This window comes from Macrobrachium nipponense, chromosome 40 (assembly GCF_015104395.2).
Source record: "Macrobrachium nipponense isolate FS-2020 chromosome 40, ASM1510439v2, whole genome shotgun sequence".
Classification (NCBI taxonomy): Eukaryota; Metazoa; Arthropoda; class Malacostraca; order Decapoda; family Palaemonidae; genus Macrobrachium; species Macrobrachium nipponense.
In genome coordinates, this window is record NC_061101.1 from 42418379 (window position 1) to 42446045 (window position 27667).

Sequence of the window (27667 nt, forward strand, 5' to 3'; positions counted from 1 at the left end):
CTTGCTAAATGCCCTTTCCCATTACATTGGAAACAAGTTAATTCTGAGCCACTAGATGCCACCTTACTCTTACAAACCATAGACGTATGACCTGGTTTTCCACATGTATAACAGGAATAGTCACTTTTACTCGCATTGCTATTACTAGGACTGAAACCTTTACCGCTTTGTACTCTTACTAACACTCAAATTATGAGTTAGACTATATTCTTCAGCTAGCCTAGATGCTCCTGCAAAAGATATTTCTCGCTTATCGTCTATATAAAGTTTAATCTCAGGGGATATGTTACCTTTGAAGTTTTCTGACAACACTAAGTTCTTCAAACCATCAAAATCCTCAACTTTAGCCGAAGTTAACCAATCAAAAAACAGCCTTTCTAACTTCTTACTGTATTCTACATATGTAATATTTTCATCCTTTCTCAAATTTCTAAGTTTCTTATGGTAAACCTCCGGTACTAACCTATACGCGCTAAGAACAGTTTCTTTCACGATATCGTAATTATCACATTCCTCCTTAGACATGCAACTATACACAGTAAGTGCCCTACCACTCAAAACTGACTGTAAATGTAAAGTCCACATTTCTTTAGGAGAACCTACTCTTTCCATTAACTTCTCAAAACACATGAAATATTTCGTTACATCTTCCTCATCAAACTTTGGTACTAATTTCAGCACTGCACTCATATCTAATGTATCAGCTTCGTTTTCGTTCTCGCCTCTCCGACTGTTACAAGTACTTTTCCTTAACCGAGCAATTTCCAACTCATGCATACGTTCTTTTTCTCTTTCTTCCTGCTCATGCATACGTTCTTTCTCTCTCTCTTCTTGCTGCATTACCAACATTTCTCTCTCTTGCTGCATTTTCATTGCTTCTCTTGCTTGCTGCACTTCCCTCTCAGCTGCTCTTTCCTCTTTCTCAGCCGCTCTTTCATCTCTCTCATACTTTTCTCTTTATTTCATTTCAACATACTCACGGAGATCATTCCCCTCTAGACCTTGTAGCTTACCTGACTCAATAAACTCTTTCACCATCTCACTCATCCTGGTTCTTTCTATATTCTCCCTGTTTCAAACTGTTATAGTGCTGACAAATACTAATCAAGGTCACCACAATGTTACGAACCGAGAGACGTCGGCTTCAGGTTCGAAATGAAATAAACAAAAAAAATTCAACACCAACAGTTGAAACTGGGGATACGAATATAGAAAGAAACACTAACACAACAAAGGTTTATTTACAAGCTTACTAACAAAGATAAATGCAGAATAGTGTCTCCTGTTTATATAAAAAGGTAAAATCTTATACTGCATGAACTGGGGGAACAGTGAGGTAATGAAAGTACTTGCCGACCAGTTTTGCAACTCGAAGCGATGGCTTCACAAAAGGAGAACTCTAATTGTAGACGCCTTCTTGCCTCCATATTGCAGAAAATAATGTCTACTCTTGATGCTTGAAGGGCAGGAACTCTCCAAAACCTCTAGCAGAAAGTTTCTTCTCTGAAGTCTTGCACAACGTTGAAATAACTCGGTCGTTCACTCCTGAAGATGACTTCACCAAAATTCAACCAATTCTCGAGCGCCTTTTAGTCTCTGATCCTTTCGTCCTTCTTCTCTTATCTCTCTCTGATGATCTCTGGTGTTGAACTCTCACTGATAATCTGATTTGTGGCTCTTACTGATGATCTCTCTTCTCCTACTTCGTCCGTCGTATTTATACGGCATTCTGGGGGCGGGGCCTACGGCGAGCGTCACAGACTCCCGACATTACCAGAACGATCTAGAAGTTTCTCGGCGAAGTACTGCATCAGAAGTCGCGCCTGTTGCGTTCCACAAAACTCCTGCCAATTCTAGAACCATCATGAGAACAGGCACCTCCAACACATGCGCGAATGCCTCCTTGCTGCAGAATTTCTGGAAGATCCGTTTTCCTTTCCTTTATCTTTCTTTGCTATACAGCAATTACCATGAGATTGACGGTGCTTACAACTGTTACAGGATAATATGAAATAGAAATGGTCTACTACAAAGTTGGTCGAACTATGTACTTGACTATTTATATTTCATATTATCCTGTAACCAGACGTAAGCACCCATGTTTTGTTTATGTTTTATGTAAGTCTTGAAGTCAAAATATAAACATATGTCCGGTACATGGTTTTCTTAAACTGATGTGTCAATAAAGTTCCCGGGAAGAGGCCCGATGGAAGGAGAAACTGTTTTTCCTTTTTCGTCTGGTTTTGCCCTCGTTTCATTGTAGAGATTTATATATATATATATATATATATATATATAATATATACTCCTTATATATATATATCTATATATATATATATATATCGGACCATGAAAATAAGACTTGCGCAGATGCGGATATAAATTTGTTTAAATTTGCAGATGCGGTTGTGGATGCAGATATCAATCTTTTAAATTTGCAGATGCGGATATTTAATGACATCAATCTTTTAAATTTGCAGATGCGGATATTTAATGACCATACCTTCACGGATGCGGATACTTTGTAAATCTAAATAACTTAGATACATTTAATTGTTAAAGACAATTTTCAGCCGCATAATTCAAAATATTTGTTATCTCATAATATTTGATGTACTAATTGAAAGTAGAAATAATGTGATACTCATGCATGAGTATGTATACTTTTTCATATGAGCATACAAACAGTAACAGCAATACACTAACGTTCGAGTTGTCTTGGCACAAGGTTATTTCATGCTCAAAACCCTCTTAACGAGAGAATACCTTGATGAAGTCATTAGGCTTCCGCACGACATATTATTCCCGTGCTGAAGCCTGGTGACGGGCAAGAGGGCTCTGGAACTGGGGAATTTTTTTTCCTCAGTTTGACTCTAAATTTCTCTCATCCCATTTCTAGTACTTATAATTACTTCATTCTCCTTCATATTTATCAACTGTCTCCAACCTTGTTGTCAAAACTCTCTTACCCATTTCACTGTCGGTTTTTTTTTATTTTTAGGGGACATCGTATCCGGGATTGGAATTTTTTTTCAAAATCAATTGTGGGAGCTGTGGTGGTCTTGCCAACTACCCGATTATGTTTGGACACCTAGGAGTGTCAGTATTTCCATACTGGCACGTGGGACTATTCTTGAACAAAAACTTGGCCTTTGGATTCCAGGGGTTGGCCGGTTTCATAGCGATAGGACTCTTGGCATTCTGTCCAGTTTGCCTGCCACTATGATTAGAGTGGAAATGATTGTATTCTTGCAATGCTCTCAGTCCCATCAAGCGGGTTTGGCATACACTTGAGCCACTCTAATCATAGTGGTACCATCCCTTCGTGGTAGGGTAGGGAGTGGACATCTGGGAAGCAGCTCTCGCAGGTGTCATTGGTGGAGGAATTGATTTCCTGAAAGGGTAATGGGTTCTCTGTTGGGATGTCAGACAGTCTTAATTTTTTTTCCTTTCCCCCAAATTAATTTCTTTTCCAATGAGTGAAATTAATGTTACTTGTACCCCTGGATCGAATGGCTAACCCCAGACACTGTTGACGACCTCTGCTAATTTAATAAGGGAAAATTCTGTTGATGACCTCGGAACTAGGAAGGACCATTCTACTGATATTCCAAAATTGAGTAATTTTGGTAACACAAGAAAACTTCGAATCCTTCATGTTACCCAAATTCTAATAGAGACAAGCTATGATAATATATATAAAGCATTTGAGTGTTATGGATGTATAAAAGAAATAAGAATGAAACTTGGAGATACGAAATGGGATTCATGGATATCTTACAATAGTCATGACGAAGCATTTCATGCAGTAAGTAATATTAATAATATTAAAATTAATAACTTGAATATAATGGCTGCTCTTTGCGATAAGGTACCAAAGGATTTGGATGTTTATTGACCTGCGGACTGGTTTGAAAAAGAAGCTGATTTAGTTATGCCTTCCCAGAGAAAGCCAAAACCACCAAGTGGCTTGTAGCTGAATCTAAGGGGGATACGGGGAACTATTTCAAAATATGCAAATTAATTGAGAAAAAAGTAGGAACTATTGCACCAGGAGATATATCACGTTTTGGAAAAAATAGTTACCTTATCCATGCCAAATCATGCACACAATCTGTAATACTATCCAACCTTAAAACAAGTGATGATGATATTAAGTTAGATGTCAAACCCCACCTAAATTTTAGCTACGGAAGGGGAGTAGTTTTTAAAAAAGATCATGTGCCCACTAAATGTATGGAAAGTACACAAAGTCCCAGGTACATCAATGATTATCCTTACTTTCCAGGATGCTGATGTACCTTCCCATATTATTGAAAATGAAATTATTAAAGTTTGACCATTCAAGCAGAAGCCACTGCAATCCTTTAATTGTTTTAAATTTGGACACCCGTCAAAAGTTTGCAAAAATGAAAAAATGTGTGGTATTTGTTCCAAATCTTACCATGGAGAATGTGCACTTGAGGCCTGGTGTTTAAATTGGAACTCAAATCATAAATCCACTGACAGGAGCTGCGAGCTGTATAAGTTGGAAGAAGCTGCCCTTAACAAATCCAATTTAGAACATATAAGTGTGGGATATGCCAAAAGATTTTTAAATAAATCAAATAGCTATGCAAAGGCATTAAAATCAAACCCACCTCGTACTGCCAATAGTTCTAGAAAAAGAAATATACCATCTAATGATGAAATGCTGCATGACGAGTAAGCATATTGCCTTCTGAGGCTTTGCCACAGTGTATTAACAGTGGGGTATTGCCCATCTCCGTACAACCTTCGTCCCCCATTACAATAAGTAGTACAAACCTTTCTCAGGCCATGTCCTTGCCTGATTTGATGGAGGTTCCACTTAAAACCACCGTACCTGGTGCACCTGTAGTGGGGAAGGTGAAAAAACCTAGAAGCCCACCACCTATTAATCGAAAAAGAGAGAGACCTCCATCTCTCTCACCTCCTTCCATAAGAATCATTAAAGCTATGATGTCAAATAAATTTGATGTTTTATCTGTTGATGTTTCTGATCAACTGGAAGATAACTTGAATAAATCAGAAATTCAAGTTGAGGTCCACCATCTGCCTCAACAAATAGATCAAAAGGACACAAAGAAAAAGACAAATGTAAAACCCAATATATCAAGACCATCTCTAAAGAAACCTACGGGAAATAATGTTAGATTAAAAATTGCCAATGGGAAGACCTCATCCAAGATGTCTTCCAGAAATAATCCATAGTTTTCTCCTCCATTTTGCAATGGAATTGTCAGGGTTTATGGGCCAAATATGAAGAACTTCAGCTCCTAATTCATGAGCATTCCCCCATAATTGTATGTCTACAGGAGAGCAAGCTTGATGCTAATACTCCTTGTCCTCAAGAGTATGTTAGCTATAGAACACCATATAATCAACAAGCAGGGAGCCATGGCGGAAGTCTCATGTACGTTCGTTGAGATGTTCCCCAAATATCTGTCTATTCGTACACCTCTGCAGGCAGTGGTTGTACAGATTGATATAGGGAGAAAACCATAAGCAAATAATGCTCTATGTACTTACCTCCAAAATGAAATAACATTTTGTATGATAATTTAGTAGAGGTGATTCAACAACTCCCTCAACCTTTCCTCTTACTTGGAGATTTGAATGGTAGACATCCTTTATGGGGTGGGGTGATGTTGCAGCAAACACAAGGGGCAATATTATATCATCAATTGTGGAAAATGAGGATGTTGGACTCCGTTAATACGAGGAGAGCCCACACACTTTCATGTCAGACAGGTACCCTTGTCGGGTGGCATTTGACCTATCAATTGCAAAGCTCTAATTGCCCTTCTCGATTTCGATTGGAGGACATCAGGTGATTGTCATACTAGTGATCATGCACCAATCATTATAAACACCAACATGGTGGTCACCTATACAGAGATTGCCACGATTGAATCTTGACAAGGCGGACTGGGATAGATTTCGGAGCTAAGCAAATTGAAGAGGGAATGCAAGAACAGTTTGAAAATATTGATGATGCCATAGACATACTGAATGGAACCTTCTACAGCATGAATCAATTCAGTTTTCCAAAACAACAGGGTTATTCAAACGACGACCATTCCCCTGGTGGTCTGCAGAACTAACTGCCCTGCACAGAGCCACAAGAAGGTCTTTAACTCGATTGCGCAGACGCTGTACTGAGGAGAATTTAATTATATACAAGAACTGTAGAGTACGTTCCGTCATGCCATGAAAGAAGCTAGGCGCCATTCTTGGGTGTCTTTTGTTTCCTCCATTAACAGTAGAAATAAAGCACCACCATCTTCTGTGTGGAGGGAAGCAAAAAAGATAGCAGGAAAATTCACCCCCAACCCCACCACCAGTGTGAAGGTGAATGATCAGTATGTGACTGGAGCAACTGAGGTTAGCAATGCCCTGGCTGATCATTTCTCAAATGTATCATGCAAGTGTGAAGCAGCTCCTGGTTACCAGTTTAGGAGCATTGAAGAAAAGAAAATTTTAAATTTTGCAACAGGAATGGAAGAGTCATATAATTCTCCTTTTACTGAAAGAGAATTTGATTCCACATATAATGATGCAGCCCCTGGACCCAATGGAATTCCATATGCAATGATTAAACATGTACCTGTTAATACCATACCAAGTTATTTATTTTAAGCATTATTAACAGATATGGCATGGAATTCCATATGCAATGATTAAACATGTACCTGTTAATACCATACCAAGTTATTTATTTTAAGCATTATTAACAGATATGGCATGATCATAGTTATCCAAGTGTTTGGGAACTAGGCATTATTTTAGCCTTTTTAAAACCCAGTAAGGTTAAGTTTTTAGCTGCAAACTATCGACCAATTGCATTGACATCTTGTTTATGGAAGATCATGGAGAAGATGGTCAATGTAAGACTGGTATGGTACCTGGGAAAGAAGGGTATTTCATCACCTATCCAGTGTGGATTTCGAAAAATGCATTCAACGACTGATGTGTTGATATGACTGGAATCCTCTATTGTGAAGCTTTGCTTTTGAAACTTCCAAACAAAGGCCATCATGTAACAGTCCCCCCCCCCTTTTTTGACCTTGAAAAGGCATATGATACTGCATGGAGATATGGTATACTTAAAAACATTCATGAATTGGGATTACGAGGAGAGCTACCATTGTTCATTCAATCATTTGTTTCAAATAGATTTTTTCAAGTGAGAGTGGGGGAAACTATCAGAAAGGAAATGTCAGGAAGAAGGAGTTCCCTAGGGTAGTGTGCTAAGTGTAACCCTATTTGCACTAGCCATTAATGGGATATCCTCTATCATTCCCCAAGATATTCTCTTAACATTATGTGTAGATGATCTCTCCATATCATTTGCAGGATCTAGAATGTCGATGGTTGAGAGAAAACTACAGCTCTCAATTGACAAAATTATTCAGTGGGCTGATATGAATGGATTTAAGTTTTCGACAAGCAAAACTGTTGTTGTCCATTTCTGTCGTATTCGGGGAGTACATCCAGACCCCTGATATATACATCAAAGGCCAACGGATCCCATGTGTAAGTGAAGCTAGATTTTTAGTTTTTTAGGTTTGATTATTTTGTTTGATTGCAGGTTGACATGGGGTTCCTCACTTAAAGGCGTTGAAAGTTAAATGTCTTGAATCTTTTAAAAGTATTGTCCCATACATCATGAGGGCCAGACCGCAAAAACTATTTTAAAAATTATACAAGGCCCTTAATTTTATCAAAAATTAGTCATGGGTGTGAAATATATACTTCTTCAGCACCCCAAGCCGATTGAAGGTATTAGATTCTATTGTTCGGTATTGGTTTAGGTTGCAAAGACTTCCTAATTCTTTAGCCTGTCAGACTGCAAACTTTGTAAGGCATTGTAGATATTTGAGTTACACCTAAAATCTCCTCAACTTATGGTTTTCGGGTAAAACAATTAATAAACAGTTTGATTATAGCAAGAAATAGAGTTCTTCCATTTAGGATATCACCAACCCCTCCATGGAAATTACCAGAGATATCTTTTTGTAAATATTTTGTATTGGTATAAAAAATGAACATGACTGAATTAGAAGCCAGGTCTCTCTATTTTTCATGAAACCTGTCGAAGAACATAGGGAATCGACTTTTATATATACAGATGGCTCCAAATCTGATGTTGGCGTTGGATTTGGGAGTATATAGTAGTTCTTTTAATTGTATGAGGTGCACTTCCTCTAGTATCTTCCATATTTACTGCAGAACTATATGGCAATATTAACCACTATTGAGAAAATAGCATTAAAAGAGGAGGGCAATTTTACCATTTTTAGTGATGCAAGCAGTGTCCTTCAAGCTTTAGAAGTTTTTAATTCTAGTAACCCTTTGGTTTTAAAGATTTTAGAGTGGCTTTTCATTATTGGTCTGAAAGGTATAACAGTTCGATTTTGTTGGGTTCCAGCACACGTAGGTGTGTCTGGAAATGAGGAGGCAGATTACACTGGCAAAGAATGCTGCAGCTGAGTTGCTACCAAGAAGGTATCCCATTCCCTGTAATGATTTTTTTTCCACCACAATTAAGAATTTTATGCATAATAATTGGAAACAGCATTGGGATAGCTTAGTTGATAATAAGATGGGAGAAATAACGAGTTGTTTTATCCCCTTGGAAAGTATAACAGTTCGATTTTGTTGGGTTCCGGCACACGTAGGTGTGTCTGGTGAAATGAGGAGGCAGATTCACTGGCAAAGAATGCTGCAGCTGAGTTGCTACCAAGAAGGTATTCCCTGTAATGATTTTTTTACGTACAATTAAGAATTTTTATGCATAATAATTGGCAACAGCATTAGGATAGCTTAGTTTGATAATAAATGAGAGAAATAACGGAGTGTTATATCCATTGGAAGTATAAACGTGATGCCCCGAAAGTGGTGGGAGACTAACCTTTGTCGTCCTCCAAATTAGTCACATCGGATAATAACACATGAGTTTTCTGCTAGCTGGCCAACACCAACCATATTGCGATGACTGTTTGATACCCTTGACAGTGAGGCATTTGTTGACTGAATGCCCCATTTATAGCATGGAAAGAAATAGATATTTATTTGAGGCTCGAGGTGAGGATGGCAGGTTCATCCTTGCCAAGATTCTTAGACATGATGTGTTGTACAATGCTAGCAGCATTTTTAGATTTATTTCAGAAGCAGGTCTTCTGAAAGCTATTTAACTTTTATAATGACATATTTGCTTTTATGGTTTTAATTGAATATTTTATTCTTTATTTATAATAAACGATATCGGCATCAATGACCTTTGATGTCAGGATGCCAGAAAACTTCCAATCAATCAATCAATCAATCATGCTCAAAATGTAACAAAACTCAAAGCCATTTTTTGCATTTGAGAGAAAGAGGGAGTTTCCTAAAAAACGCAATATCCTGCCTTTATGATTGTAACTGCTGTGAATTACATGAAATTACTAAAACAGATATGCATTAAAACAAATATGCTATGAAACTAATATGCTCTAACAGAGCTTCTTATAAAGTATATACTGTATGAAATGGGTAATTGTGTATCATGTATTCTCTATTATAAAATGTAAAAGCCAAATTTAGCAAAAAAGAAAAAAGAAAAAAAAATACTACTTTTAGCTACAAAATTAAACTATTGAACACTGAATAGGGGATGATATCTGCATACCCGCATTCTCAAACTGCAGATGCGGATGTGGATGGAGATGTTGCTTGCAATGCTGATGCGGATGATAAGAAATAGTCAGTGCAGATATACCTATACATCTTTCAACTTTAACTGGGGTTTTGACACGCTGTTGATGGTAGCCATTACTGTAAATATTTTATGCTCCCTTGGGTCATTTACCATTCATTAGTTAAAATGTGAATGTGACAGCCATCATTGTGTTGTTTTTCCTCGGGAACCACGTGTGAATGTGTGTGCGTGGTTTGTGTATAAAATCCTTACTTATATTGCAGGTAATGAAATTACCAGCTAGCAAATACCAGAAGAAATATTACAAAACCGAAAATAAAAGAAAAAGAATTACATCACCGTTAGGGAAGGAGAAGGGACACCGCCATTTTGGATTCCTGTCACATCCCGGAAGAAGACTAAGAATAAAATGAATAAAAATAAGTGAAAGGAGAGGGAGCGATAAAAGAAGGAGCCTATCAAGATCCTTTTCTTTTACCTTGACAGGATTTTCTCGTATCCCACAAAGGACTCTCTCTCTCTCTCTCTCTCTGGTGGCACCCATCAGGATCTCCTTTAATCCCTCGACCATATATCCTTCTGCGGTGCTCCAAGACCCGATCGCCTTTTGAAGGACTTCAGTGAGGATCCTTTTCTCTGGGAGCTGGTCACTTCCAGGTCATTCTTTAGGATTTTCTTTCACTTTTCGCCCTTCCTTAAAAGTTCTTGTTTTCTTCTCCTCCTTCTTCTTTTTCTTCTTCAGTTCACTCACTCTCTATTTCTGTTCTATTGCGCTTCTTTTTTTTTAATCCAGTTTATTTTCTTATTATTTGCCTCTTCACTTTCGTCCGTCCACTCTCTCTTTTTAATTACCCTTCTCTTTCTTATTCAGCAGTTTATTTTATTCTTAGTTTTTCCTCTTTTTCACTTTCGTCTATTCACTCTTTCTTTCTGTTCTATTACTTTTCTTTCTCTTATTAAGCCACTTTATTTTCTTCCGTTCTTTTTGTTTTCGTTTTTTCATGTGCGTTGTCTTTTATTTCACTGCTATTTTATCTCTCGTCCCTTAACATTAGTTTCTCTCCTTTTCTCCGAACCACATCATATCGAGAAATGAATTTCTAATCACCAGAAATAAATTCCTCTAGTTCCACATTTGCAGCAGCGGGGAGTGAACGCGGGCTACCAAATTGATAGACGGGTACGCAACCCACTCGTCCAATGAGGAACTGCCTGTTCTTCTGCACCTGCCACGAATAACGTATTGAAGATTGCAAAATTACAGATATATTATAATTATATATATTTATATTTGATATATATGTATACATATGTGAATACATATTTATACACGCATACTTAGACACGCACATGCGTGCAAGACTCAGATGGAACAGCGTTTCATGTACAGCTATTGCACAAACTAATTTCAGAGCAAGGAGCCTAATGAATCATTAACGGAACTGAATATAATCATAATCCTAAGCCTTTGGTAATTGGGAAGGTAATCATGGCATTGTTTTACGCAAATAGAAAAACATTATTGATGTTTAGTATAAAAAAAAAACCATGTATTGATTCTGGGGAGCATTTAACTACTAAAACCATAACAGCGTTGGCTTGTGAAGCCCATTCAGTCATTTTAGAATCTTTAAAAAGAATATATTTGTGGATGCACAAACACACACACAAGTAGACTAATGATAAAAGGCTGAATGATAGAATGAGGAAATAATGCCATAGTGCAAAAGAGAGGTAGAATCAAGGTGATAGAGAGAGAATAAAGCTAATTGTATGTATCTACTGCGGGGATTCTCCATCTCGTATCCCTGTGGTGCCACCAGTGCACATCATGGCGTGCACTGTAGGCATTATTGAAGGCTTTTTGCAGCGTCCCTTCGGCCCCTAGCCGCAACCCCGTTCATTCCTTTTACTGTGCCTCCATTCATATTCTCTTTCTTCCGTCTTGCTATCCACCCTCTCCTAACAATTATTTCATAGTGCAACTGCGAGGATTTTCTCCTGTTATACCTTTCAAGCCTTACTCTCAAGTCCCTTAGTTCTGAATGACCCTCATAGGTCCCAGTGCTTTGCCTTTGGCCCCAACTCTATATTTCATTCCATTCCTTCGTCTAAATAATCTGAAATTGCAGTTTCGAAGTCATCCTACATGGAGGAGGAGGAGGAGGCGTGACTGGGAGGGGTTTGCAGCGTCCCTTCGGTCCCCAGCTGCTGCATCCACTTTTTAGCCTTTTACTTTACCTCCATTCCCGCTTCCTTTAGTCATGCTGCCCAACCACTCCAACTCACTGTTTTCACTGTCTTAAGCGCTGAATGGTCGAAAGTGCCCCAATTCTTGTCTCGACAGGCTCAATTTCGTATTCAATCAAGCAAAGGTTGAAAGCTAAGACCTCTGAGTTTGTTCAAGCGCCTTATAAAATTAAATCTTAGCCCTAAGTACATTCACTCACATCGAAAGTAATAAACGACTTATTCAAAAGTTTTGAATATTAAGATACACACTGTAATTATAGCCATAACGTCAATTTTCTAAGAGATATACCCAGCCTTCCGGTGAAGGCTATCAGTAATCTATAACAAAATGGCTACGGTACGCAGGCCGTCGATATTCTCCGAGTAGTGAGAAAATGACCTACTCAGGCAGGAGACAGCAGTTTGCAGTCTTCCAAGCAAGTTACTCGTGGTGAATCTGACTTTTTTGACAGAAGAGGCTGGCGTCGCAACTACCGCGCATTGTTCACGTGTTAATTGATTTGTATTTTGCAAATTCTTGAAGATGTGTTCATGCTTTATACATTACCTCAGGCTATTTGCAGCGTCCTGTGATATCTAGGTACACCCACCTTTGAGTCTTACTTTATCTTCATTCCTGCTTCCTTTCTTCAGTCTTGCTGTCCAGCCTCTCGGACTCTTATTCTTAGTGCTGCCTTTAGATCCTTGAATTTCATCTCGTTTGTTTTCCAGGTTTCTCTGTCTCGCTGTCCAACCTCACCAACTCCTCCTTTTCACTGTCTTACTGTCTTAAGCGCTGAATGGCCGAAAGTGTCCCAGTGCTCGTCTTTGTCAGTCTAAATGTCATTTAGTCATGAATCTTCTCTAATGGAATCTACACAGTTCATACGCTCCCATGAGACCTCCGCACTTCGGAGTAAGCATTAGTATAAAAAAGGGGTCAAAGTAAATACTGACAGCAATAAGAGCAAGAAAGACGGAATAACTTCGTCTCAAGATGAAATCTACCTTCTTCTACAAACTTGGAATTGGCACTTGACGTGAAAAACATCCCATCCCCCCATCCTGGCATTCCAATAGAAATTCCCGTCATTAGCTTTTCCCAGTTACTACTAATGAGGCCTCGTAAGAGGACTGCTCAGATTTCTCTAAGCCCTTTTTTTAATGGAAGGGGAAATTTATAGAAGGGGCAAGAGAGACCATTCAACGACCGCTCAGATAATTCTCCTCGTCTACTCGTCCATTCCTTCATTATCCGGCGTTGCTACAAGTGCCGGTAGGTGAAAAATGGCTCCCTGACCCGGACACTCTACTAAAATCAAAACTGTATCTCCTAAATCGGAGAAACCTCACTGATGCCGAGAAGCAGAGTATATCGAAAATATTTTAATGCTCCAATAAGATGTTGAAACTTTTAAAGCATCTTTTAAGTTAAAATGCCGTGAAAAGCGACAGGAATCACTGAATGCATTGATATATATATATATATATATATATATATATATATATATATATATATATATATATATATATATATATATATGTGTGTGTGTGTATATATATATACAAATATATCCAATGTAGCACGGAGGACACGTAATTGAGGACATCCTTATATCTACGGTAGAAAGTAAGTGAAACAGGGACTTGGAACAAGACTTTCGTATTATATTTTACATTTTCAAGTTCACACTGAATATAAAAGAAGTTGACATGCCTTTATATACAAAAACAGAAAGAGGGGGCGGGTCACAGATTATTAATCTGGGCGGCGTGTTCTTTAATCGAAAGAGATAACGCGCGCCCAGATTAATAACCTGTAACCCCGCCCCCTCTTTCTTTTTTTGTGTATAAAGACCTGTCAACTTCTTTTATATTCAGTGTGAACTTGAAAATGTAGAATATACTACGAAAGTACTTGTTCCAGGTCCCTGTTTCACTTACCTTTCTACCGTGGATATAAGAACATACAATATATATAATATTCTCGAAAACATTGATTTCGTGGTGAAAAGAGTTGACAATGATGTCACTAGGTTTCTCTGACTGAAGTAAGAATACTCTATTCCTTATCGAATGATATTTTTTAATATTATTTATTTGTACTTTTTATTATTTTTTAGTTTTTATTTCATTTTTACTGTTATGTTTTACCCTTAATCACATTCATTCTTAATATATCTAGTTCACTAGCTACTTGTGTCACACTGACATTGCCTCAATAAGAGATTCTTTGGCATTTATCACATTCCTTACAGTTTCCTGCCTACGTTTAGTAAAACTATTTTCTCCCTTAATCCTCACACCAGCAGTTATTGTTACAGTTGTCAATACAGAACTCCACAACTCTGACAAAATGGTCATGAAAACAGAAAGGTGATCTACCGAAGCTTCGGGAGTTTCTCAAGATACTGACTTGAAATCCAATCATTTCATTTTCATACTTTCTCGTTGTACTATCGAACCAACTCGGGAACAAGTTTGTTTCTTTTCTGTTGCTTGAATCATTTGTAACACAAACCTGGATGTATCCAGTTCTTTGTGTAAATCCTTACTACACGGGTGAAAGTAGATGTGGATTAACTGTCTCACATTGTCTAGTTATTGGAATTTGGGGTTAAAAGGATGCCAGTTCCAAATTGGAACCTCAGCCTTACGTTTTAATATATATATAATATATAATATATAGATATATATATAATATAAATATATATATATATATAATTATATCTAATAAAGGAGAGCATAAAAACTCCAAAAATACAGAAAGTAAGTACCATATTTTAGAGACTGCTGTCTCTCTCTCTTCCGAAATATATTGGCGCTTTATGGCTCCCTTGTGATTAGGTGGAATTCTGTTGTAACATTTTTACAAGTTATTTATATATATATGTATATAATATATTGGTATTATATATATATATATAATATAATATATATCTATATATATATATTGTGCGTGTGTATATGTATGTTCCCACATAACTCTGAAATGCATTGAGCAATACATGTGACTCATTATTTTGAAAAGAATACTGGGAAGATAAGACATCACTGGCACTAAAGCGAGTCAGGGTGGGAAGGGGGGTGGGACATGTAAAAATGGCCGATAACACAGATTAATGTCGTATCCATAGATTTCAAGGTAGCTGAGATGAATGGTGACACTCCCAATGCCCTTCAAGTCCAAGTTCAGTCCCAAGAGGAAGGTGACAGGGGTGTCTAATCCATAGTTTTCGAGGTCACTGAGATGAATAGTAACACTACCAAATGCCCTTCAAATCCAAGTCAGCCCTGATAGGAATGTAGGTGAGAAGGGCTGAAATATAAAATGTCAAAAATGCAGGGCAATGCAATTGAAGTAATTATCTTAACAGGAGAGAGAGAGAGAGAGAGAGAGAGAGAGAGAGAGAGAGAGATTGGAGAAGTGAGAGAGAGAGATTGATGAAGTGAGAGAGACAGTAGAGGGGGTGTTATGGAGGCAAAAGAGGGAAAGAGTGAGGAAGAGGAAGTAAGAGAGAGAGAGAGAACAGATGGTGTGTTAGGGAGGTTAAAGAGGGAAAGAGTGAGGGAGGTAGAAAGAGTTTATCAGTAGTCATTTAGAGTTTACCCTGGCAGTGCCGGGGTGGTCAGCTAGCATATATTTATGATTGCAAGAAAAAGGCTCTCATCATACTTACTCCACTTATTTATACAATAATAGTTTTGTATGTTAAATGACTACGTTATTTATAATCTTGAGACCACCCTCAGGGGGCGGTGGCCCCCAGTCTGGAAACCCCTAGTAGACCGTCTCCTGTCTATCATTTCTCATTTCTCGAGATATGCATTGCTGGCTCATATTGGTAATGCTTTCTCAAATCTTCTTATGTCCACTCATGAGCATAAGCCTGCAGCGATGTAACTGGAATTTGCAATGTAAGTATTATTGATCTGATAATGACGAATGCTTATAATATAGAGACATATTGGGAGAGTGAGAGAGAGAGAGAGGAGCTCTTTGTGTTTTTTAAAGTTTAGTCTCATGGCCCTATGGCTATTAATTTCATTGCAATGTTTATTTGGGACGAGTGCTAATGCTGACGAGGTTTCTCATGATTTACACATTTCATCAAGTGAGGTGTATAGGATTCACCAGTTAATTATTTCTTAAGAATCTTCTCAACAAACGTACCTAAACAAAAATGAATTTTTGTTCATGTTCCGAAATGAGGTGCACCAATACTCTGCACCCCTTAAGGGGGTTGGTATGTCAGTTCACTACACGTGGTGCACTGTAGGCATTACTAAAGAGTGTTTGCATTATTCCTGCATTTCCTAGTGGAACTCATAATGTAGCCCTTTGCTTTGTCTCTATTCCTGCTTCCTTTCTTCAGTCTTGCTCTGCGATTCTATTTCAGGAATTCTTAGTTCCAAGTTGTACTTCATCTCCTTCATTTTCTGGATCTTTATCTTGCTGTCCAACCTCTCCGGTTCCCCGTGTTCTCTCTCTCTGGAGCGTTGAATGGTCAAGGTTCACCGGTTTTTTGGCTTGATAGTCAAGTTTCATGAAAATCAAATCAAACAAATAACACTGTTCATTTTACTCAATCAGATCAAGTTAATGAAATATTAACACAATAAGAATATCCTAAATTCCGATCTATTTGTAGGCGAATGAAACAATATTGAAAATATTAGACTTGATTTATTCACATAAGGCTTACAAAATAAATTGAATAGGATAGCCAGCAGAGTATAATGAACTAAGAAAGCTACTCCTGGATAAATGATCTCTTCAGGGACTTCCGTTTTTGCTGAGCAGACTCCACATCCCTCTTCAAGCGCCAGCAGTAGTCGGCCAGAAAGTTGACATTCCATCGGCCTTGAAAGCATTCCTCCATAACACTGATATCTTGGTGAAAGCGCTCACCCTATTCACTGAAGTCTCCACAATTCTCTGGAAAATAGTCCTGATGAGACCAGCGGAAGTGCTTTTTCACTGACGTGTGCACCAAGTTGGCGGAAATTCTCCATTAACTCATCAACCACCTTCTGAATTTCTGTGGTTGCCAAGGAAGTTTGCAATGACTTGACTGAAGGGACAACCAGAAAGGATTCAGTGCATCATTAAAACTAGTGTCCTTTATGGATTCCCTTATTTGAGGACCATCAAATATACCTGCCTCAAGTTTCTCCATGCTTTTTTGTTGAAACTTCTGATGGAGTAAAGCAAATCCTCTACCTTCCCTGCCCAATGCCTTTACAAAGTTCTCCATGAGACCGAGTTTAATGTGGAGGGTAGGACGCAATATCTTGCTCGGTTTAACCAGAGGGTGGGATGGAATGTTGTTGTGACCCCGGTTTTAATCCTTGTCAAGATGGCCACTCTTGTCTGACATAATGCTGGTCATCAGCACGGCTGTCCCATAAGCACAGAAAGCATGAATACTTTTTGTAACCACCTCGAAGTTTGATTCTCGGCTCGGCCAACGCAGAATCAGAGGAATTTATTTCTGGTGATTGAAATTCCTTTCTTGATATAATGTGGTTCGGATCCCACAATAAGCTGTAGGTTCCGTTGCTAGGTGACCAATTGATTCCTAGCCACGTAAAAATATCTAATCCTTCGGGCCAGCCCTAGGAGAGCTGTTAATCAGCTCAGTGGTCTGGTAAAACTTAGATATACTTGACTTTTAACCTTGAAGTCCTAGGATGAGTCCAACAACTGAAAGATCTCCACATATCAACCATTTATGTTCCTGGTAGTTCAGAGCAGACAAGAGACATTCCATGCTTGTGGGATTCTTTCATTTCAACTGAGTGTCCAACAGGGATCGATAAAAACTTATTTCCATTATTCAGAAGAACTACCTTGAGACTTCTGTTAGATGAGTCAATAAAAAATCTCCATTCCATAGCATCATACTTCAGACCAAGTAATTCAATCAGGTCAGCAATATTGTTACAGTAGATCAGTGAAGATGCTTCATCAAACGTGAGAATTTTCAAAATTCTCTCTCGTGGTCCTGATACCAGTAGAGTTGTTCCTGGTGCCAGTAGACGTTTCTCTCGAAGACGAGAACCCAGTAGCTGGGCAGACTCCTTGGAAAGGTTCAGGTCTCGTGTCATGTCATTGAGGTCGGCTTGGGTCAAAGGCACCGGTTGGTCGTCCTCTTCTGGCCTGTATGTACCACACTCAGCTGTATCAGTCATGTCACTAGATTTGGAATCATCTAGATTCCATGGTGACATTTGTCTCAGGAACAGGAAGATCAGGGCCATGGGGGACTGGCTTTATGGCAGAAGGAACATCAGGGTATTGTACATGGTGCTTGTTCTTGTGATTGATGCCTTTTAGATTTGTCATGCAAAAGCAGCAGTCAGTAACGTGATCCTTCCCTTCCCTCCACACCATTGGGACACCAAATGGCATACTCTTCCTTTTCTTGTTCCTCCAATCCTGTAAGTTCTCTACATATGTTTTGCAGCAGTATGGGGAGTGAATGGCTTATCCTAGTCCCTTAGTTTGACTCCAAAGTAAGCTTGATATACCTTCTTCACAAAATCCATGATCTTTGCTTGACGGTCTGGAAGAACCACATGTCCGCAGATGTAACAGAACCTATTCGGATGGTTTTTACACTTCCAATCCATTTTTATACACATAGACCTGAAAAGAGAAATAAAAATAATTATCAAAGGTTACCTACGGCCAGGTTAAGCAAAACAAAGCCAATAAACGCTTCTATAATTGCGATGTTTTGGAAAAATATGCTGGAATTGAAATAGACTATATCTTAGAAACCAAACCTGACCCAGGAAAATGAACTGTATATTTTTTATTCAGCATACAACAAGGGTCCTAAATGAGTTGGAAAACCTTTGACCTTTGTTAGAAAAAAGTTTTGAAAAGCAGGCCAGTGAAATTAGTCTGCTTGCTTTGGGCGTTAGTGAAGTAGCCATAGGCGACTATTTTATTTCAATTATAATGAAAAAAAGTAGAAGGAACCAAACTAGCTCAATTTGCGTAGACTCATGATGATGTTCTCTAATCAACAGAAACCTAAAGTTAGAAATCTTTTGTCTGAAGTTACTCGAGTTATGAAAGTTGAACATTCTGGTTAATTGCTAGTCTTAATTGTACTTACCATTAGACAATGTCAATTAACTACTAAACATACCTTTGTAGACTATCCAGCCGCCCTCCCCCGCCCGTTTTTTGCTTTCATTTTTATTTATTTATCTCATTATTTTGTTTCGTTCTTTCAGCAGTGAGAAAAAGAAGTCATACAAGAGCACATTGAACCCAGTTCGAAACCAAAAGAAGAGAGGCGAGGAACTACAAACATCAGGTAAGAAGATTTCTGATTATGAGCTAGGAAAAAATACGGAAATACATACATATATATATATATATATATATATATATATATATATATATATATATATATATATATATACATATATATATATATATATATATATATATATACATGTGTGTATATATATACATATATATGGTGTTTTTGTGTGCTCAGCTCTCATATATAACTTAGGTTTGTACTTGCCTAGTATGCCTATCTTTAGAATCCATAAAAAGTCTCCGTTAGTCCGATAGTCTGCACAGCCTCATTTACCGTTTTGTATTTTGTTCGCTCTTGTCTGTTTCATTTTATTGATTGTGGAATTGTTCGCCATTGTCCAGTGTTGATCTTTGTGGTGTTCGTTTCTTTTACTCCTCCTAATTTATTTTATTGCATTAGTGTTCTTGATGCAGATGGTCGGAAGGTTAAGAGCAACGGTAACTTTGTTCATAGTTTTGATTACACAACTGCTTTATCCATATATATCTACAGATATAGATATTGGTTTGTTTCATATCTACGTTTTTCTCGTATTTCTCATTTTTTTATTTACGTTCTGTTTTGAAGGCAGTCCCTTGCAATATAGGGGCATTTTGACCATGTGAATTATTGTTCTTTTTTTATAATAATAGCAACCTCGGAAATAATTAAATTCCTCGCTTTATGGCGATAAGAAACTTGCTCTTATTAGTAAACAAACAAACAATAACTATTCACCATTATGGGAAACTTTCGATTATGGGATTACATGAGAGGAACTGTTACGTCGGGTAAATTCGTATTTTGTGGGGGTGGGAAAACATTCAGAACTGAAGTGGGGTTTGGAATTAAGACTTAGAAGCACTGCATTATGATTTAGTACCTCCCAAGTTGTGTCTCTGGAGCAATAAACTTTCTCCCTCGTTTCCTCTCCATGGTAGTAATCTCTCCTTCATTTCTTCCTTTCTCCTCTTGTGTGTCCTAACGTACACACACACACACACACACACATACACACACACACACACACACACACACATATATATATATATATATATATATATATATATATATATATATATATAATATATACTATATATATAGTATACCTGTATATATATGTATGTGTGTGTATCTATATACATATATATATATATATATATATATATATATAATATATATATATATATAATATATATAGTAATTAATATACTAGTATATATATTATATATAATTATAATTATATATATATGTGTGTGAGTGGTGTGTGTATGTGTGCGTGCGTGCGAGCATGCATGTGTGTGCGGCCCCTAAAGGAGATAACTCGCGAAGCTTCAAATTAAACCATCAAAGGGTTATTAACTGTGTATCTCTCCTTCATAATTGTGATCGTTAATTGTATTTCATATACTTTTCCTACATAAAACTTCTGCTAGTGATTGTATGACAGACATTACAGTGTGAAATTATTCTTTATAGCCGAGGTGAGAAGACATAGCTTAACTAAGTCTAGTATTCGAGAAAACTATCGAATTTGATGCTGAAATCATCAATTTTGAGAAAATTATAATGTAATAATTAAAACATCATTTAAATGTGAATTTGGAGATATTACCATTTGAGCAGCGTTAGGGCCGGGCCAGGCAAGGCCGCCAGAAATAACCCCGTTCCCGTAATGATTTTGCCTCGTTCATAATGAACTTGGATTCACAATAAAGCCAAAGGAGTGCATCCTGACCGGTTTCATCTTATGAAGGCCTCTTCAATGAGACCGGTACGTGGCGGCAATTCATGTAATATTTGTTATAGTGAATGCGCATTACAAATGGATATGATTTCGCTTAAGAACTGCCAGCTTCAGGAGAGGAAAGGTTAAGTTGAAGTGTATCTTAGTTTAACCAGACCAATGAGCTGATAACAGGTCTCCTAGGGCTGGCCCGAAGGATTAGATATTGTCACGTGGCTAGGAACCAAGAGTTTATTTTGCAACAGGACCTACAGCTTATTGAGGGATACGAACCACATTATATCGAGAAATGAATATTTAATCACCAGAAATAAATTCCCGTTGATTCCACGTTGACAGAGCGGGGAGGGAACTCAGGCTACTAAATCGGTAGGGAGCACGCAACCCAATCGTCCAACGAGGGTCTAGGAGAGAAAAGGAGTAACAATATTTTGGACTGGGGACCAATATTGTAAATATGGTTTTATATAATTGTTTTTGTTTTTGTCAGGACAGCTGACCTCGCACCTTGGCTATTTCTTAATGGAAAATTGAGAGGCGTACTGTTTTTGTTGTTATGTGGACCATACCAACTCTTGGGGTAACGGCTTGACTGATGATTTCTCGTGTGACATTCCTACTTAGAAAGCGACCAATCATTTTGGCTATTGTAGAGATCAGGCTTTCCCTCTTCAACGCTTTTTAATTGGAAATATTCTTCATTTTTCTTTACTATGATCCTCATAACAGTTGTTTGAATTCATGAATTGGTCAAGTTCTTTGTACGTGTCTTACCATGATGTAAAGTGTGTGCACAAGTAGCATAAGTGCGATTACTGACATCTGAAATATGTTCTGGCTTTTTCCTAGTGCGTTCAAGCATCGACCAGTGTTTGTGACTTGGCGCATACTGTTGTTCTGAATGATCGATCTAGTTGTTTGACCCTGATATCGAGAAACGGCATTGTCCTCTGCTGCTGTGTTTTGTGGTGAAGTTGAACAGAGGTTTCTCCTGAAGGCATCCGGCAGTCTTGACGTCACCAGATTGCTGGATTGTGACGAAGATATTATTGATGTACCAGTATAAGCCTCAGGATTTGGATGTTCCTTTCTTTAATAGTAGCCATGCACTTCATTGCACCAAGGACCCCATTATTTGAAGTAGATGAGGTCATCATTTTTTCTTTGGTAAGATCAGACTTAACCTTCATTTTTTTTAAAGGTTGTATTGTTTCTGTGGTTGATTAACAGTTTTGCTCTATGTACTAAGGTTGATATCTCTTAGCTATGACTAGTGCCAAGGAACTGCGTGTAATATACGTATTCCTCTAATTATATCTTTGTATATCTTTGTAAAAACTCATTTTGTTTTTGAACGTTTGGCAATAATAACCACATGGTTAGAATAATAAAGATACGGTAATGCCCCATGTCAATAATAATTGAAATTAACGTTAATGCTAATAATGATACCATATGCGATTCTCATGTAATATTTCGAGTTGTCTACTCTTAAGCCTCTATCCACGGAGAGAATGAAGACTAAAGAAAACAGTAACAAAAATTCGCGTAGCTTAGGAAAGTAAAAAAAAAAAAAAAAAAAAAAGAAAAAAGAAAAAGAAAAAAGATGAATGTCTGAAAAGAATTTTCAGGGAGATTACCAGCGTTCCAGATGTCTTTGTTTGCGAAACCCTTTGGGTACATGTGTGTGTGCGTGTGCGCGTGCGTGCGTACGTGTACGTGCGCTCAAGCGCGTGTGCGTAACTGATCGTATGTACGGGAAAGTGCTGTGCGCCAAATGAAGGCTAATATTTCATCATAGAACAACGCATAACGAAAGATTTTTTACTTTTTTATTACATGGTATCAAATCCACTGGCTTCTTGCTTCGAAGAATGTATTAATGTGTGGAAAAAATTGATTTTGCATTAATGGCAGCACAATGCGAGGGGAGAGAGAGAGAGAGAGAGAGAGAGAGAGAGAGAGAGAGAGAGAGAGAGAGAGAGAGAGAGCAACTTATGAAAAGACTTTTTCTCAAGAATTGAGTAGCAGTATAATACCTGAACCACTCTACGTAAAAAACCGTCCTCCAGGAGAGTCTCGTACTGAAGAGCTCTTTAGAAGCCTTGAGAGAGAGAGAGAGAGAGAGAGAGAGAGAGAGAGAGAGAGAGAGAGAGATTTAGTCCTACGCTTATTTTTTTCCATGTCATTTTATTTTTCAAGGAATTGCGTATACAATTAAAGATCTCAATTTAATTACAGGGCCACTTAGATGTTTAGGGCAAAAAAAAAAAAAAAAGTTTTTATTTATAAACAAAAAGTATCCTGTACACATAATTATGCTTCATTTTCCATGTCGGATTTCTATTATTGAATTAAATATCCTCGTATTGAATTTAAATTCAATTTCGAAACGTAATATTTTGGATGTAAAATATTTACCGAATAGCCTATTTGAATGATAGAAATTCCATTTTGATGTGTGTTCACAGTTGTCACTTCAGTGGAATGGTTGATGGCACACACAAAAGTAGTGGGAGATTCAAAAGATCACTTTCGAGAATTGTTTAGGAAAGTACTTGGATGCTTTCTCTTTTTCTTGCGCTTTTTCCTCGTCCTCTTGCCCGGACATCTTTTATTCCTCCCCCTCTTTCTCCTCGGAAGTCCTTCCTCATTCTTTTTCTTCTCCTCACCTCTTTATTCCCCTTGGTAGTTCCTCCACCTCCTCCTCCTCCTCCACCATGTTCTTTCTTCCTTATCCTGCTCTTAACTTCTTACTTTTGCTGCTTTCCCTCCTCCTCCTCCTCCTCTTTCGCCTACCTTCCACTCTTCGTTATTCTTCTCTCAAGTACTTCCTGCTGCTAATCCTCCTCTTCCTATGCCCTTTTTTTCCCCTTCTCATTCTATTTTTTTATTATCCTTCTCCGTCTCTCCTCCTCCATCCTCCTCTGTCTCTCCCCCTCCTGTCATTCCTTTGCCTCTTCCTCCTCTCATCATCCTTTTCTCCTTCCTCCACCTCTTTCGCTTACCTTCTTCCATTCCTAGTCCTTATTCTTCCCTGAACGTTTCCTTCTTTCTGCTTTTCCTTTTTCTCCTCTTCCTCTGTCAAATTTTTCTTCTAATTCTCCTCTTCTTCTTCTTCTTCTTCTTCTTCTTCTTCTTCTCCTCCTCCTCCTCCTCCTCCTCCTTCTTTTTCTACTCTTTCTCTGTCCACTTTTTGTTCTAATTCTCCTCCTCCTCCTCCTTATCCCTCCATTCCTCTTTATTCATCTCTCAGGCACTACTACTACTTCTTCTTCGTCCTTTTCCTCTGGCCCTTTACTCCTCCTCCTCCTCCTCCTCCTCCTCGAAGGCCCCACATCCCATCAGCAAAATGCTCGCTTAACAATCGTCGGATGCGAACCCCTTTGGTACAGTAGCTCTTTGAACTCTGGCTGTTGCCTGCCGAAATTCACTTGTTTGATCCTGGGACACAGACCTCTTTGAGACCCTTATAGAAAAAAAGAACCTTTTTTGGCAATTTTCTGGATAAGCACGCTATTGGAAATCCTTAAAAAGACCACTTATTGATAAGACCCACTTGGAAATTCTCGGAAAGAAGCTTTTTGGTGAAACCCCAGCGATCAGTTTTGGAAAGGGCACCCTTTGGTAAAATCTGTTTAAATTTCTTGAAAAGATGCAATTTGGAAGTGACACCTTCTGGTGGAACCATCTTGAAGTATCTTTAAAGAAACATTTTTTTTAACCTAATGAACAATTTTGAAAAATAAGAAATTTTGTTAAAACCCACTAGAAAAATCTTGAAAAGGGACATTTGTAAAACCCATGAAATTTTGAAAATAGCACACTTTGGTAAAACTACTCAAAAGTGCTTGAAAAATGGGAAGGTTTAAAACACCAAATTCATATTTACTTAGCTTATTTGCATTACTATTCATATCTTTTTAATTTTTCGTACGGCCCCACCTTCAGCGGACCTAGTTTAGCTGAGCTTTACTGGTTTTCTAACGTCTGTTTTTTCTTTGATGGATGTTTTTGGCCGTCCTTCACTTGGTCTTGTTCTTTTGTTTGCTTCCATCAGTTTTCTACAGTGTCACCAATTTGTGTGCAGCCATTTCTTCACTCTCCAACGGGATTCCAGTTGAAAGACTTTCAGCCTGTGTGATCTTGGTTCTCTCTCTCTCTCTCTCTCTCTCAAACTATTCAAGATGATAGAATTGATTTGTAAAGCATGATCCGACGTTAATTGACAGCAGCTATTGAATGCCGATGACAATACACGTGAATTAAAATTAATCTTAATTACTTTCATAAAAAAAGGTGTGTTAACTCGAAAGATAAGAAACTGAGCTCACATCGGTAAGGGAAATGTTAAAGAATTAATTTAACCCATTGAGTTTCTTCCTTAATTGGTTCAGGCAGCACATCTGATACAATTGGCACATAAGGCTGCATCTCACATGTCAAGAATAGGATCAGTTGTCATGCATCATTCGTTGTTTATTGAAGACAGCCAACTTCAGACCGATTACAGTTCATATGTCGTACTCTGCTGCCTCTTCCACCAGATTCCTAAGGTTTGTTTAGTTTCCTTAACCTTGCATTATCTTACAAGGCAGGGCTGTCAAACCTATCAATTTGACTTGAGTAGTTGACTCAAATGGAAAATTTACATTAACATAGGTCATACTAATCATGGTGAAATAATTCTTTTGATATGCACAGCAGCGGATGTTTTTTAATTAAGAGTGTTTAGTGGAGAGAGAGAGAGAGAGAGAGAGAGAGAGAGAGAGAGAGAGAGAGAGAGAGAGAGAGAGAGAAGCGGTTATTAGGTTATATTACCGTAACATTAACCTAAATTCCAGGTTGCCTTTACGGCGGGTCGATTAGCCTAAATTAATTGAATGGTAATCTCGGCAAAGTGGTGATTTCCCCATTCCAATCAGAGAAATGGATTACGTGCAACTGAGATTACATAATCATGACATCAGATTTCATGCAGGACGTATTGGAGACTAAGAAGCTTTATTTTTGTGAAGAATGTTCATCGTGGAATCATCTTGTGTTGTGAAATGGGTAAGATTCAGGAGAGGTATTATTTTCACTTGGTATTATTCAGTTTAATCTCGTTAGGCTTGTTTTTCATTTATTAGGTGAGTTCAGACCGAAGATCAATATGTGTATTTTGTATTTCCTGTTTTCTTACTTGCATTTTGACAGGTTAATAAAGGATATTTTTTGTTCTGAAGAAGATAGAAATCGTGTCCATTTGAAATCATATGAAATTAAATTAAAATGATAGAAAAGCTATAAAATAACATTGATTGACAGTTTTGTCCATAAACGCTGGGTAGTGAAATCGTCGTATACGCTGTGCTATATACATTTATTCATTCTTTTCTGGAATATTTGGAAACTATTGCAGCGAAGCGATATCTGTTTTAAAATGAAGAAATATCAGCCATTAATCTTGAAACCCTTATCCAGAACGCAAGTTGCCTACTCTTAACTCTTAGGAAAAATTGATTGAAGTATGAGGCTCAGATTACATATGTTTAAGGTCAAGTTCTCTATTTATCAAGGGCAGGGTTGATTATGATTATTTTTTCAGGGCCAGTCATTTTCACTAGATCGGGGCCATCCAGCTGTAATGATTTTCGATACATATTTCATCGCCAATATACAGATGTTTAGTCCAGATCTTTTTTTCGAGTTTAAGAATATAAAGTGTTTTTTTTTTTTCTTTCTTTTAACCTCGGCCATTTCCCAATTTTTAAGAGTTTGAAATTATACAGAGATTTTGTCGCGGTGGCCTTATCCTCCAGTATTGAATTTTGAAGAGGAAAAGCGATATAGACGAAGACCAAGGTTGTCGAAATCTTACAATAGTTTTGCAAGATTTTTATAGCCTTTGGTTTATTAAATTAACGAGAGCTATGTCGCCCCCCCAAAAAAGGTTAAATTTGGCTATCAAAATAACAAAAGAACACGAAGATGGAGCATTGATCAAACAGAAGAAAAATTAATTCATTATTACATAAAAATGAGAAACAAGACAGACAGACAATCACAGGTTGGCGAACAGGCAACTGGCAGGTGCAAGGAACAACAAACTGACGGAAGATGTAGTTTGCAGAATAAGAGAAGATATAAATATATATCAATAATATAGTATTCATTCACTACTTAATGGATAGACAGTTACAGGGTACGTTATATTTAAGATTAGTAGTAGAATGAAACGAATGTACCCCGTTCATGTGATAGATTGAAGAAATTGTAAGAAACACTATAGGCAGATACATGAGAAAATAACCAATAAACAAATAGAAATATCGACTGTGAATTAATACATTATAGTAATGACTAAAGAAAACAATTACTTGGAATATTAGGTAGGTAGCCATATATGTAGTACATGATAGGTTGAAACAGAGAAACCGTATAAGTATGGATAGAAAGTAATATTTATATGTCGGAAGCATCGGCTCTACGTATATCTTGCCATTCAAGAAGATGTGGGCCACAAAGTCTCTAAATTTAAAGAAAATGTAAGAAAGCAACATTTTCTTCAATCTTACGATACCTTCTAAAGGCGATGAACTCACTTGATTAGACTATAGATGTTAATTAACGAGTTCCACCGTATTTCAGCGCGGG